This window comes from Amblyomma maculatum, chromosome 8 (genome assembly GCF_055883805.1).
Source record: "Amblyomma maculatum isolate TAMU_Amacu chromosome 8, ASM5588380v1, whole genome shotgun sequence".
NCBI classification, from domain to species: domain Eukaryota; kingdom Metazoa; phylum Arthropoda; class Arachnida; order Ixodida; family Ixodidae; genus Amblyomma; species Amblyomma maculatum.
The window spans coordinates 71,088,988-71,101,426 of record NC_139351.1 but is presented as its reverse complement, the minus strand read 5'-3'; positions in this window follow the sequence as shown (position 1 = coordinate 71,101,426).

Here is a 12,439-nt window from a genome sequence, read left to right as displayed (position 1 = left end):
CAAAAACTAATTTTCGAAACTTAGGGGGGAGGGGATTACTTTGTCCCGCTAGTACATACAGGGCAGGTTGCTGCCGGGTCGAAGTCACTTTTATGACCAACCTGAATAGATATATACCAAATTTCACGCGATATCCAACCGTAGACCAATAAGGACTCCATAATTTAGCTGCTTGAGACGAGTCTTGTGAAGAACGAAGGTCTTGGTGAAGCAATTACAACAAAAAATTGTAAATGGGTTTACTATATCTGTCACACTTCCGGCCGGATGCCTGAACCGCGCCGTAAGGGAAGTGAGGAAAGTGGAATTGAAAGCGGAGAGAGAGAGAGAAGTGCTTTAATGGAGGGCTACGGAGTAATTTCGACTACCTGGGGATCTTTAACGTGCACTGACATCGCACAACACACGGACGCCTCTCTGTTTCGCCTCCTCAGCACCTGACGGTCGGATTCGAACCCGCGAATTGGAGGACTCCGGAATAATTCTGAACACTGGCTGTTACCAACGTGCACTGACCTCGCACAGCACACGGACACCTTTGCGTTTCGCCACCATCGAAATGTGGCTGCCGCGGGCAAGTTCGAAGACGGGAATTCCGATTTAGCTGCCAAGCGTTTAACCACTGAGCCACCGCAGCAGGGTCGATGTATTTACCCTTTTCATTATTGCTTCCCGGTAAGAAAAAAAAACCATTACAGAAAGTTACAATTTTCGAGTTTCAGGACGGTAACCGGAATTTTCACTTGGCTCCACATGTTTTCGTCCTATTGTTGTTTTTTTTTCTCTCTTTTTTTGTTCTTTTGGTCGGCAGTAACGCATCTCGATTTTTTCCTGATACGTATATAACATTCGCGCACGACATCGCCACTCGCTTTCATTGACACTTTGAGCCTTTTGTTTGACATTGCTTGCTTCTTTGTTCGATAACCTTTAGCTAGAGAATGGAAAAGGTGAGAGAAACACCCCCATTGAAGAGAAGTGCTTGTAAAGTTCCCTGACAGTTATGCAGACCGTCACAGCTGTCTCAAGGCATGCGCAACTTTATATCTCGGGGAGAAAGATAATCTCGGGCTCGTAACGAATGTAATTCGAATGGAGATAAAACCAGTAAAACTGTCTCGAGTGTAATTGGTGGATTTTTATACGCGCCTTGAGCGACATTGATGACGATCACCGTGGTGTGGAGCGCTTAGGATGAATTGCGGTCACATGTAACTGTTCGTGCCAATAAAATATCGGTATTTGAATGCTGTCACATTTCTCTTCTGTAGAAATGGGCAGTTGCTAGCCGAAGCCGCGACCCTTGCATATAGCTGCGGCATTTACCTGGCGTCAACTTAAAATACCCTTTCCCAAACCCACATTACAGGTACCTTTTTGTCCTCTTCTAATGAATGCAACCCGACAGGCACTATATCCCGACCCTCGAAACATCCATTAGCGTACCGGAGTTCGTTCAGCGGGAGACCACATTGTACCTTCTATAGAAAGCATCAGAAAGGGTGTTTTGAGGTACTGATACACCCTTTTAATGGATGCAGTGCTGCTTGGTGCATCCGTTAAAAGGGTGCATAAGTATCTCTATGCGTCCTTTCTAAGGGGTGTGAGTTCTAGACACGGAAAGGGTGCGATTTTGCTTTCGGGGGTCAGCGTTTAGTAGATGTCGGTATCAGCGAAAAGCTGCGAGCACATATGTCTGACTTGTGAGAATTGGCAGGCGACACGGCCGGACACGGTTTGCTAGGCGGAATGGGTGACGTCACGACCCACATGACGCGGCCGAGTTAAGCGGATTGAGAGCATCGTCCGAAGAGAATGGCGTCCAGCTACCCGTAAAAATGTTTAATTGGCTGAGTAAATGTTCTCATCCGGGAAATAATGACAGTGTGCACTGCTGGCGCGCGTGGCATGCGTAATCGATGAGCACCAGCTTATCAAAAATGGATGGAATATAGGAGCGTCACCTTTGAAACGGGGTGGTAGCAGTAGCTATCATGCTCATTTTTCTCCCTAAAAAAGACGCCTACACACTCCTCCTTTGGCATTTGGAACAAATCATACATGTTGAATGTGATTCAGCCCCACCTCTGATACGTGTTGAATGTGATTCAACCCTGCCTTTGTTGCTCCGGGTTAGCGATGATGTATTGCCGCCTTCAATGAAACTGCATGTCCGTTCAGCAATATAATTGACGCCGTGTTCTATAGTTATTCTTTTAGTTGTGATGCTCTGCGAGTTTCGGTATGACACTTGCGCTTGTTTGCAAAAGGCAACATCTCACATGAATTACGACAAAGACTGCGTGTCACAACACTAAACTCGAGAAGAAAAATATTCGCAATAAATCAAGCGCGAAGCCTCCTCATTTCACCTTGTGGCTAAATTGACACGCCGCACTTCTACCGCGTCAATGCCAGTCGCAAAAACACCTCTTCATCCTTCATTCCCCCAAAGCTCATCAGAAAAGCAGAGGCGCCATCAAAGAAACCAGGAAGCCTGGAAAGTTTTGACCATCTCCTTGCACAGTGCGGAACTATATATATCCACACATTGTGTGCCAGCACCTTTATGTAACATTTACGAATAACATGCCACTATACTGCTGTTACCCAACTGCCCACTCCATGTGCAAATTTGTGGCACATATTTTCTCTACAATAACCTCCAATAGTCCTAACTCCTCTTTAATGACCCTCCACCAACAGCCTACCCAGACATGTGTGGCGTTGGAGATTCCTCAGAGGGTGTTGGTTGGAGACCGCCTTCGTCAATAAATCGGCCGTGCACATTCTGACAATATAGACTACATATGACAGTAGGGAGTTCGTTTGACCGAAAATAGAGTATAAAGTCTCTTTTCTGTTACAAAACAGACGACGCTCACTACTATGTTCCCTTGATGCGAATAAAAATGTACCACCACGATGCCTACTCGCGGAGCTTGACACTATAGATGGGCATCATTACACGACTCAAACCGAGCCCCGTTGATGCCAATTCCTGTTTATTTATTTATTTCACTTCTGACAGCAGACAAGTACAATGTCTGATGCAGGAACAGAAACTAAAGGCAGTTGGTGCCTGACGAGGCCTCTGTCCCTATGAAGTTAGGACTAATGCTGCAGCATATATTTAAATAACAATCTTTTCCTTAACAACGCGACGCTGTTGTACAATTACAAAAAAAACTTTTCACTCGTGCAACAGCAAAAATAAACCACACATTGCATGACATTAGCTTAATTTCGATCAACATGTGACAAATGTGACTGCTGTGTAGTATAGCACAAAATAAGAAGTATTGTATTTGCAGATTGTGAAAAAAATTTACACATAACATAAAATGAACACAAAAACAGTCACAAGACAAGATGCACAGTAAGCATTGCGTGTTACACAAGGATTGTTTTACAAAAGGAAGTTCAATTCTGTGTATATTTTATACCAGAGGACAACGCCGCATCAATAATATGGCGTTTAAACACATGTGCTGTACATTCAAAGTTTAACATTCCTTGAAATTTATTTGGCAGGTGTTTGATAGGCCATTGTTTGCTTTCCATAATTTGTCCTTACCTTTGGTGTGCGGAGTTTTCGGTTCCTTATTAAAATATATTGACCATTTTCAGAGTCTTTATTTTCGTGAAATTTCTTCTGGTGTATTATTTGCAACAGCTTTAAATAATATAATTGACACGCCCTTAACATGCTGTTTTCTTTGGCAGAGGAGCTGTTCTTAAACCCTGTACGCTTCCATGAAAAGGTTCAAAGCATCGCAAAAGGGGGAATCTTCGTAAACATGGGAAGCGCGTCCATACATCCGACCGTCTGCCTCTTGTTCGACTCTTATTCGCGCAACCCCCAGTTGGCGCTCTCATCAGCCAGCTGTTCGGCTGCCTGCAACTGTGGCTCCTGATCAAAAAGCCGCAGAACCGAGGTTCAAGATCGTACTGCCGCCGCTTTGTGGAAACGCTGTCAAGAATCTCGTGGAGCCAGGCACTGACACCTTTTTGGGAGTTTCGGTGCTGATATCATTAATGTCATGCACGCTTTTTATGATTAATTCGGTTCAAAACACCCCACTAAAACAAAAACCCTAGAGGGAGTATTACTTCCCGTAGACTGGATCCATATTCGAAATAAAAAAAGATGTTTACAAAACACTTAAGAAGAATGCCAAATTGGACAGTTGCCCTGCTACGGAATAGCTGTGCTTAATTAAGTAAAGATCCCAATTTCATTGCCAGACGAGAACAGTAAATATTACCAGCTGCCCCCCAAACCGCCGATTCTTCATATTTGTTTGACGAATAAAAGAATTGGGTCGACACTTAAGCTCCCCCGTTAAGGGTATGATAGCGCTTCACACACATGGACAACGTTTTTCACATTTTTATTTTTTAATTATTTTTATTTTAAATTCTTATACACCGATACTTGGCATGAGAAAACATTGGTTTTCCATTGAAAAGTCTGACACATTTGAACGAATTTTTCATTTTCAATTATTTTAATCAACTGATGAATTACACATTAAATTTTCTTAATTAGTACCATCAGGCATTGACATTTCATTCTGAGCATTTTGACACTTTTAAACCCCCTTTTCATTTCTCATTTTTTAAATTCATTATTTGATTACAACGATTTCATTAACTCGTCATTGCATATCTCACACCAGTCAATCATCAATAATACAACCATATAAATTACCATGACACGATTTTTTACGCAGCCACGGATTATTCCCGACCCGTTGTGCCACCGCGCTGTTTACTACCACTACCACTACCACTACTACCACCACCACCACCACCACCACCACCACCACCACCACTACCCCGCCGGGGTGGCGCAGTGGTTACGGCGCTCGACTACTGTTCCCAAGGATGCAGGATCGAATCCCGGCCTCGGCGGCAGCTTTTCGATGGAGGCGAAAAGCAAGGCGCCTGTGTGGTGTGCGATGTCAGTGCACGTTAAAGAACCCCAGGTGGTCAAAATTTCCGGAGTCCTCCACTACGGCGGCTTTGGGACGTTAAACCCCACAAACCAAACCAAACTACTACTACTACTACTACTACTACTATGACGACGTCGATGTTCTTCAACCGAACGAGGTGTGAAGCTATCGTTTAAAAGGCGTTCGTGTACTGTGCGATGTCAGTGCAGGTTAAAGATCCCCAGGTGGTCGAGATTGCTCCGTAGCCCTCCACTACGGCTCCTCTTTCTCTCCTTCCACTTTCACTCCCACCTTCCTTCCCTCTCTTGCGGCGCGGTTAAAGTGTCTGACTGGTGGAGGAGGCTTCCGGCACACAAAACCTCTCGGCCAGCATCTGAAGCGGCACCACCTCCCCACCCCGTAGGCCTGCGAGCCACGAAGAGGGGCCAGGGGCACTGTACCAGGGGGGACCAGCCATTTTCTGTCGGATATCAATGTTTTCCACCTCCTCAGAGCAAGTGTGACAGATACTGTGGCTTTCCTTTCCTTGAACCACCGAGTATTGTTATTATTTTCATTTCATGTGTTATTTGTTTCTTCTTTTGTGCTCTGTCTGTGTGTGTAAAACTTGTGTATTTTCTTTTATTTGTGCCGCAGCACGAAGACCATGTTTGTTCCTGCGCACATTAAATAAAGATTGATTGATTGATTGATTGATTAATTGATTGATTATTATTATTATTAGGAGCGGGCGCACCATAAAGCGAGACGCACTCGGCTTGATATGTGGACAGACAAGTTTCACCGCTTGCGCTCTCTTTGAAAACGCCTGTATAAGCGGGATCATGACTGCTATCTTGAGCCTTTGGAGTTCTAGCAATTCATTCGCCAGCGTTCTAATAAGTCTGATTGGCGTATTAATTTGGTTGACTCTCACGGATGGGAAATTCGAGATGCTGCCGATAGTTTTGCCCAGCTTTTTTCCTCTGTGTAAAAAACTCCACATGGTGATTCCTTTTGGCTTCCATCTGGTGCGCCTAATTCCGTTCTCTTTGATAGGAATTCGATTAGTGTGAGCCTCCTGAAGCCATCTTTGTCCCCTGGACCTGATGGCATTCCAGCCGCCATAATAAAAGCCCCCAGTAGTATCTTCGTACCTGTTTTAACCATAATATTTAATAACTATTTTAAAAAATTGGCCTGTGGAAAATGTCACGTGTTTTTTTTTTTGTCTTCAAATCAAAAAACAAAAATGATGTTTCCAATTACTGTCCCATTTTTCTTCTGAGTGCAACCTCTAAGCCTTTTTAATTAGCCTTGCACAAAGTACTTTCCTTTCATCTCAAACATGTTACCATATCCAATAAGCATGGCTTCATATCGGGTCGTTCTACTACAACTAACCTAGTTATCTTTATGACATGTATACCTTTTCTGCAGCCCCTCAAATACGACAGGTTGATGCTGTGTACCGATTTGAGCAAAGCTTTCGACGTTGTCACTCCCTCATTACTTGTCGAAAGCCTTCTGCTTTCTGTAATCTAAGTTTCATTCGCAATCCTCCTGCGCAGCTACCCCCATTGATCACTCCTGCTTTGCCAGCATCAATGGACAGGCCTCCTTCGTTCACCCTGCAACCATCGGTGTTCCTCAAGGTTCAGTATTAGGCTCGCTTCTCTTCTCTGTTTTTATTAATTGACGTTTCGTCGGTGGTCATGACTTCCTCTTTTCTTTTTTATGCTGGCGATGTAAATATTCAAGGTAATACATTCTTTTAAAGATTGCAATTGTCTTTTCAATTGGACATATCTGCTTGCTGTAATTGGTGCACAACGAATCGCCGGGCTTACTCTCAATTCTTCCCAAACCAGTAAAGTGTCTCATTTACTCGAAAAACACATAACCTTATTTACCCTTATTCAGTGAATTCTATGATGTTGCCCGGCCGGGTTGACAAAGTTAATGACCTCAGTATACTTTTCGACCATACCCTCAGCTTCTCCTCTCATACTAAGCGCACTGCTCTGCGAGTTATGCGCACACTCGGATTCATATGCAGGCTTTCGCGAGAGTTCCGTACTCCACTTTCTTTCTTAGACCTGTACTTGTCCGTATGCGTGCCGCTCTTGGAATATATGCGTCTGTTGTTTGGAACGGCACTTGCAAATCAAACTGACAAAATCGACAGAGCACAGCAAAAGTTCTTGCGCGTATTTCAACATCGTTTTTCCTGTACTTTTAGCTCTCGCTCCACACGGAATAACTCGCTACATCTTCCTTATCTTAACTGCAGTCGGGTCAGGGCAGATATCATTTTCTTGTACAAACTCCTCCATGACCACATTAAGTGCTCTGATATCCTGGAGTGCATCCTTCTGCGAATTCCGCGGAAGATCACGTGGGAATCATTTCAAGTTTCTCCTCTTCTCCATTCTCACTCCCTCTGGAGAGAATGCAGAGGCGGAGAACTCACTTTGTCCTCATATTGATGTCTTCGGTAACTCGTTTTCTTTCTTTCTATTGGAAGTTAGAGCGTCGATCGTATTCTGAACGGTCCTTTTATTACATATTAATTACTTCCTCTTTCAAGTCATTTGTATTTACATTATTTGTGCTCTTCCTCCTGCTTATATTTGTCTGTTCTGAAAATTGTTTTAATCTGCTTTTATTGATATTTTCACTTTAGCACTATGTATTCGTATCTGATCCTTTTTATCGCTTTCAATGATTGTGTATATTGTATTTGACTGTATTTTGTTCTTTCCTATTTTGGACGCTTTATTGTGTTATGTTTTCGAAAACATCTTCCTGCTTGTTTTCATTCTTTACGTGACTCATCTTATGTAAATTCCATTTCATGTGTTCTTCGTTCCTTCTTTCGTCTTCTATATGTGTGTGTAAATCTTGCATGTGCATTTTTTATTCTTATTTGTGCTGCAGCACCAAAACCATATGGTTGTTCCTGCGCACATTAAATAAACAAAGATTGATTGAGTGATTGATTATTAGTATTCATTTACGAGGAAAAAGAAACACTGATTGAAAAGGCAGTGTTATAGGACTGTCGCTGCAACACTCACAGCTTTCTTTCTATCACTAGGTTCAAACCGTGTTTAAACCCAAACAGCGCCCGTCCTGTGTTTGCGTGTTTCTTCGTCCTCGTTTGTTTCGCGGTGTTCTTTCGCCATTTAGCCATGAACCAACTAGCCCAAGCAAAAATCTTGATTACACCCATTTTTATTTAACAATATAAGAACCACATGCACATACATTGTGGAGCAGCAGCATAGCAACGCTATAACATTTAACCGAGCGTAGTCGTGACACTGTACACATGACAGCCATATCACCAGGGAAAGTCATGACCCGGACCATGTCTCGACCTTTGGTTTCTTTTAACGGCCTCTGATATGCCCCATCACGGTGGCGCAGTGGTTAAGATGTCCGACTACTGTGGCGGAGTACCCGGGTTCGAACCCACCGACGGTTGTGTTTCCACGGTGGTGAAACGGAGAGGCGTCTAAGTGTTGTGCGATGTCACTGCACGTCAAAGATCCCCAGGTGGTCGATATTACTGCGCCGTCACGCCCGACACCTCGTGGCCATCACCGCGGAACAGTGGCTGCATGGTATTGTCTCAGAGTCAGTTGTATCCATTCATCGTAGCACTGAGCATGTCCGCATCGTGCTACGGTGAATGGATAACTGATACAATACCCTTTACTGCTACTCTCGTAAGCCCGTGGAAATTTCACCTGGGCATGCAACCTCTACCTGCGTAGGACAGTGTTCAGCAAATGAGCCCTCATTCATTCATTCATTCATTCATTCATTCATTCATTCATTCATTCATTCATTCATTCATTCATTCATTCATTCATTCATTCATGTAGGCGCCGTATAGTGAGATGCAGCATAAATTTGGCGACACGGTGTCTTTTAATGTACATCGACATCGCGAAATTTGCATGTGTGGCTAAAAGGTGAAACCAACTGCCACGCGGCAGCAGCACGTTTGCGAGTCGTTTAAAAATGAAATTACACTTTCAAGGTTACGGTACTCGTGCATGTATCACGCTAACGGGCTTGCTGGGCCTAGCCATGCACGCGCAATGAAATTTCCAGAATATTAGACGTCTGGTTTAGTTTAGTTTACCTGATCCATTTAACGTCCCAAAGTAACTCAGGCTATGACTGAGCCGCCATAGCTGGGGGCTTCGACCACCTGAGGTTATTTACCGTGCACTGACATCGCACAGAACACGGGCGCCTTGCTTTCCCCCTCCGCCGAAAAGCAGCCGCTACGTCCAGGATTCGATCCCGCATCCTTTTGGCGCAGTAGTCGAGCACCTTAAACACTGCACCACCACGGCGGGGCCCAAAAGTCTGACACACTATACAGCCTTGACAGGCACGCACGTGGAACGGATTCTTTTCTCAGACGGCCAGCACGAAGGATGGTCCATGTTCCTCCATTTGACTTATCCACCGCCCCCTCCGTATCTGTTTCTCCAAACCGGGTAATTCCGCGGGGAACAGATAAAAAAAGATCTTGACCGTGACGAACTATATCAGTCAGAAGGGAAGCGCGTGGAAAGATTATGCAGCGCGTTCGACGTGCCGGGCACCTCTGGAGGCCTGATCTGAACCAGATTCTCTTCTTGAAATCAGCCGGCCCGCCACGATGGCGAAGTTGTTAGATGCCCGACTACTGTACCAGAGTACCCGGGTCCGAACCAGAGCGCTATCTGAGCACTTACTTTTCGATCAGACCCAAGAGGTAACACAAGTCTGCACGTCTTTCTGACGGGAGGCCCAATCAGAGAGGTTGAGGAGCTCCGGATCTTGGGCTATGCTTTAATGACTAACTTGTTGGTTTTGCATATTGGAGATTAAAGTGCATTGGACGAGACGAGACGAACGCGAGCACAAACGCTAACAACTGTATTTTATTGCCCTGGACCAGATTATGCAGGTAAGGTCCAAAATAACAAAACGAAGAACCAACACATCACTTCACGCGTCCTTGGGACGATTATCGCCACTGTCTCCCGTTCCTCCAATTCTTTATCTTGTCACTGCCGTTCAGAAATGTGTCAGTAAACCCTCTGTGCGCCTTAGCGAACACGAAATCTCATTTCTGAAAGCCGATGATAGGACAAAAGGTTGGAGGAACAGGAGACAATGGTGATAATTGTGCCACGGATACGTGAAAGTGATGTGTTGGTTCTTCGTTTTGTTCTTTCGGACATAGTGCCTATATAACCTGGTTCAGGCCAATAAAATACAGTTGTTAGTCAGCGCTTGTGCTTGCTCCTCGACTCGCCCGTGTTACTATACTGCGTTGCGATCTCCAGTATACTTACCCATTCACAATACACTCAATCCGGAGCTAGTTTACTATCGCCGAAATCAAGCGAGTAGGTGAACAGATCGGACGTATAGCCACCACCCCGCATTTCAAACAAGAGCGGTGGGTTAAGGGGTAGGGACGTGCATCGGCTTCTCCGTGCCTTCGTAACCAGCAGGTTACGAAGGCACCGATCTGTTTTTTTTTTTATTTGTCCAACAGAGTCACTATCCAGCTCTTCGGGGTTAGACCCAGAATATGGGCCAGTCGCCTTAGTTGCAGGCCGGTAGTTCTTGGACCCCGGCGGCATTTGTATGATCCATCGTAACCAGCAGGATCATACAGATCCTGCTGGTTACGATGAGGTTGGTCCATACCCACGACCTCCTCCATATAGAAGAGGTCGTGGCCATGCCTTGAGCACCAATAAACAGCACGAGGAGCACATTGGCGCCATCTGGGAAGATTACAAAGCCAACGCCAAATCTCCCGGTTGCCGTGCACCTCTAACCCGAAGTTGTCCGTGCTTAGGGGTGCAACCTCCCAGAAGTTACGGGAGGATCATCTCGTGATCCAACATACTCGAATCTCGCAGATAAAGCCCCTTGATGTTTTGAAAGTAGCGACACTCTCCTCCTTCGCGGCGCATTCCTCCTCGTTTCTCCTCGCCCGCTAGCCGCCCGCGCTGCACACGGCACTCTTTTTCACCCAAGCGCCCGCCGGCCACCCGCGCCTTTGAACGCTGGCGTGCTTTTTAAGCACCGTTTACAGCTTCGGTAGTGAAAGTAATTCTCATAAACGGTTACCCAAGCGATTAGAATGCTGAGAAAAAATTCTGTGGATTTTTTTCTTTTTTAAGGCACTTAATTTCTAAATATTTCCCAGAAGAAAACATTCTTCTGCGGGTGTCATTTACGAAAACCGTCTCTGAAAGGAGATGTGATGTTTTGCGGCGTGTAATCAACTAAGTAGTGCTCCAGGCATAAGTTAATGCGTATTAAGCTTATCAGTGCAAGACATCTAACGGTTTGCTAGTGTTTATGGCGGCGTACAATAAATTAGTTGTAAGTGCTGTGCAAGACGATGTGTTTAGTTTCCTGATGTGAACGCAGGTGCATGCAGTGAGATGTGCGGCGCAGAAGTGATGGACTTAAAAAAACTTACAAAACTGACAGTTCAAAACACAGCACAAAAAGCAAGCACAATTGTACAAAAGCAATATCACGCTATGAATGAATCGGTTTTAGTGCGGCTGAAAAATGACCAACACGGTACCAAGCATGAACTGCTTACGATTTCCAGACATGTAATGAAGCCGATGCTACGTGGTGCAAGGGCCAGCACATTATTTGGAGCCGAAACTCTCCAGTAAAAAGGAAGTTCAACGCACGGAACGCAGTTTTCTTTAACGTTTATTGTCTCTCCTTCACCCTTTGTGGACATTCTGAAGTCTTTTTTTTTTCTTGGTGCACTTTACCATTGAGCCCCTTCAGTTTTGTTACAGTAAATTGAAAGCGGATTGAAATAAAAAAAGTCTTTTCTGTTGTGAACAAAATTTATTTCGACATGAAAAGCGAAATCCTCACGTTAGATATTAACTACACAGTGGCTGTAAAATTTTAAAATTTATCCCAGGCAGTGGCTTGCTGCTTATGGAAGATATTTGTTTTAAAAGTATCACATAAAGGTCCTTTGCTTCGCAAGCAATGAAGCGTCTGCACATCATTTAATGCTTGAAACAGCAACGCGCATGCCAATGCTTTTACTGGCACATTTGGAACTCTCAATAGAAGATCTTTTAGCCGCTTCACTTTTCACTAAAATTTCCATGCGCAGTTTGCCGAATATTTTAACAATGTCTTCAAGTAAGTTATGGCAAGAAGGAAAGCATGTCTGCGAAGTTACGCTTTGGGTAATGGCTTCACCTCCGACTCATGTACAGAATTACGGATTAGCTCTTCCTTATTAGTGCGGAAGTAGTTCTCTGCTATTTTTATCACTTCAGTCACCCCTTGCGATGGAGTGGTCAAAGACTGCTGGTGCTTTGAAAAGTTTTTGAGCTCTATCAGCGTCGTAGAGCTGTCTCGTTCAATCAGAGAATTATAGCAATTCTCACACTGTACTCGCTTCACAAGTTTTGAAGCAACGT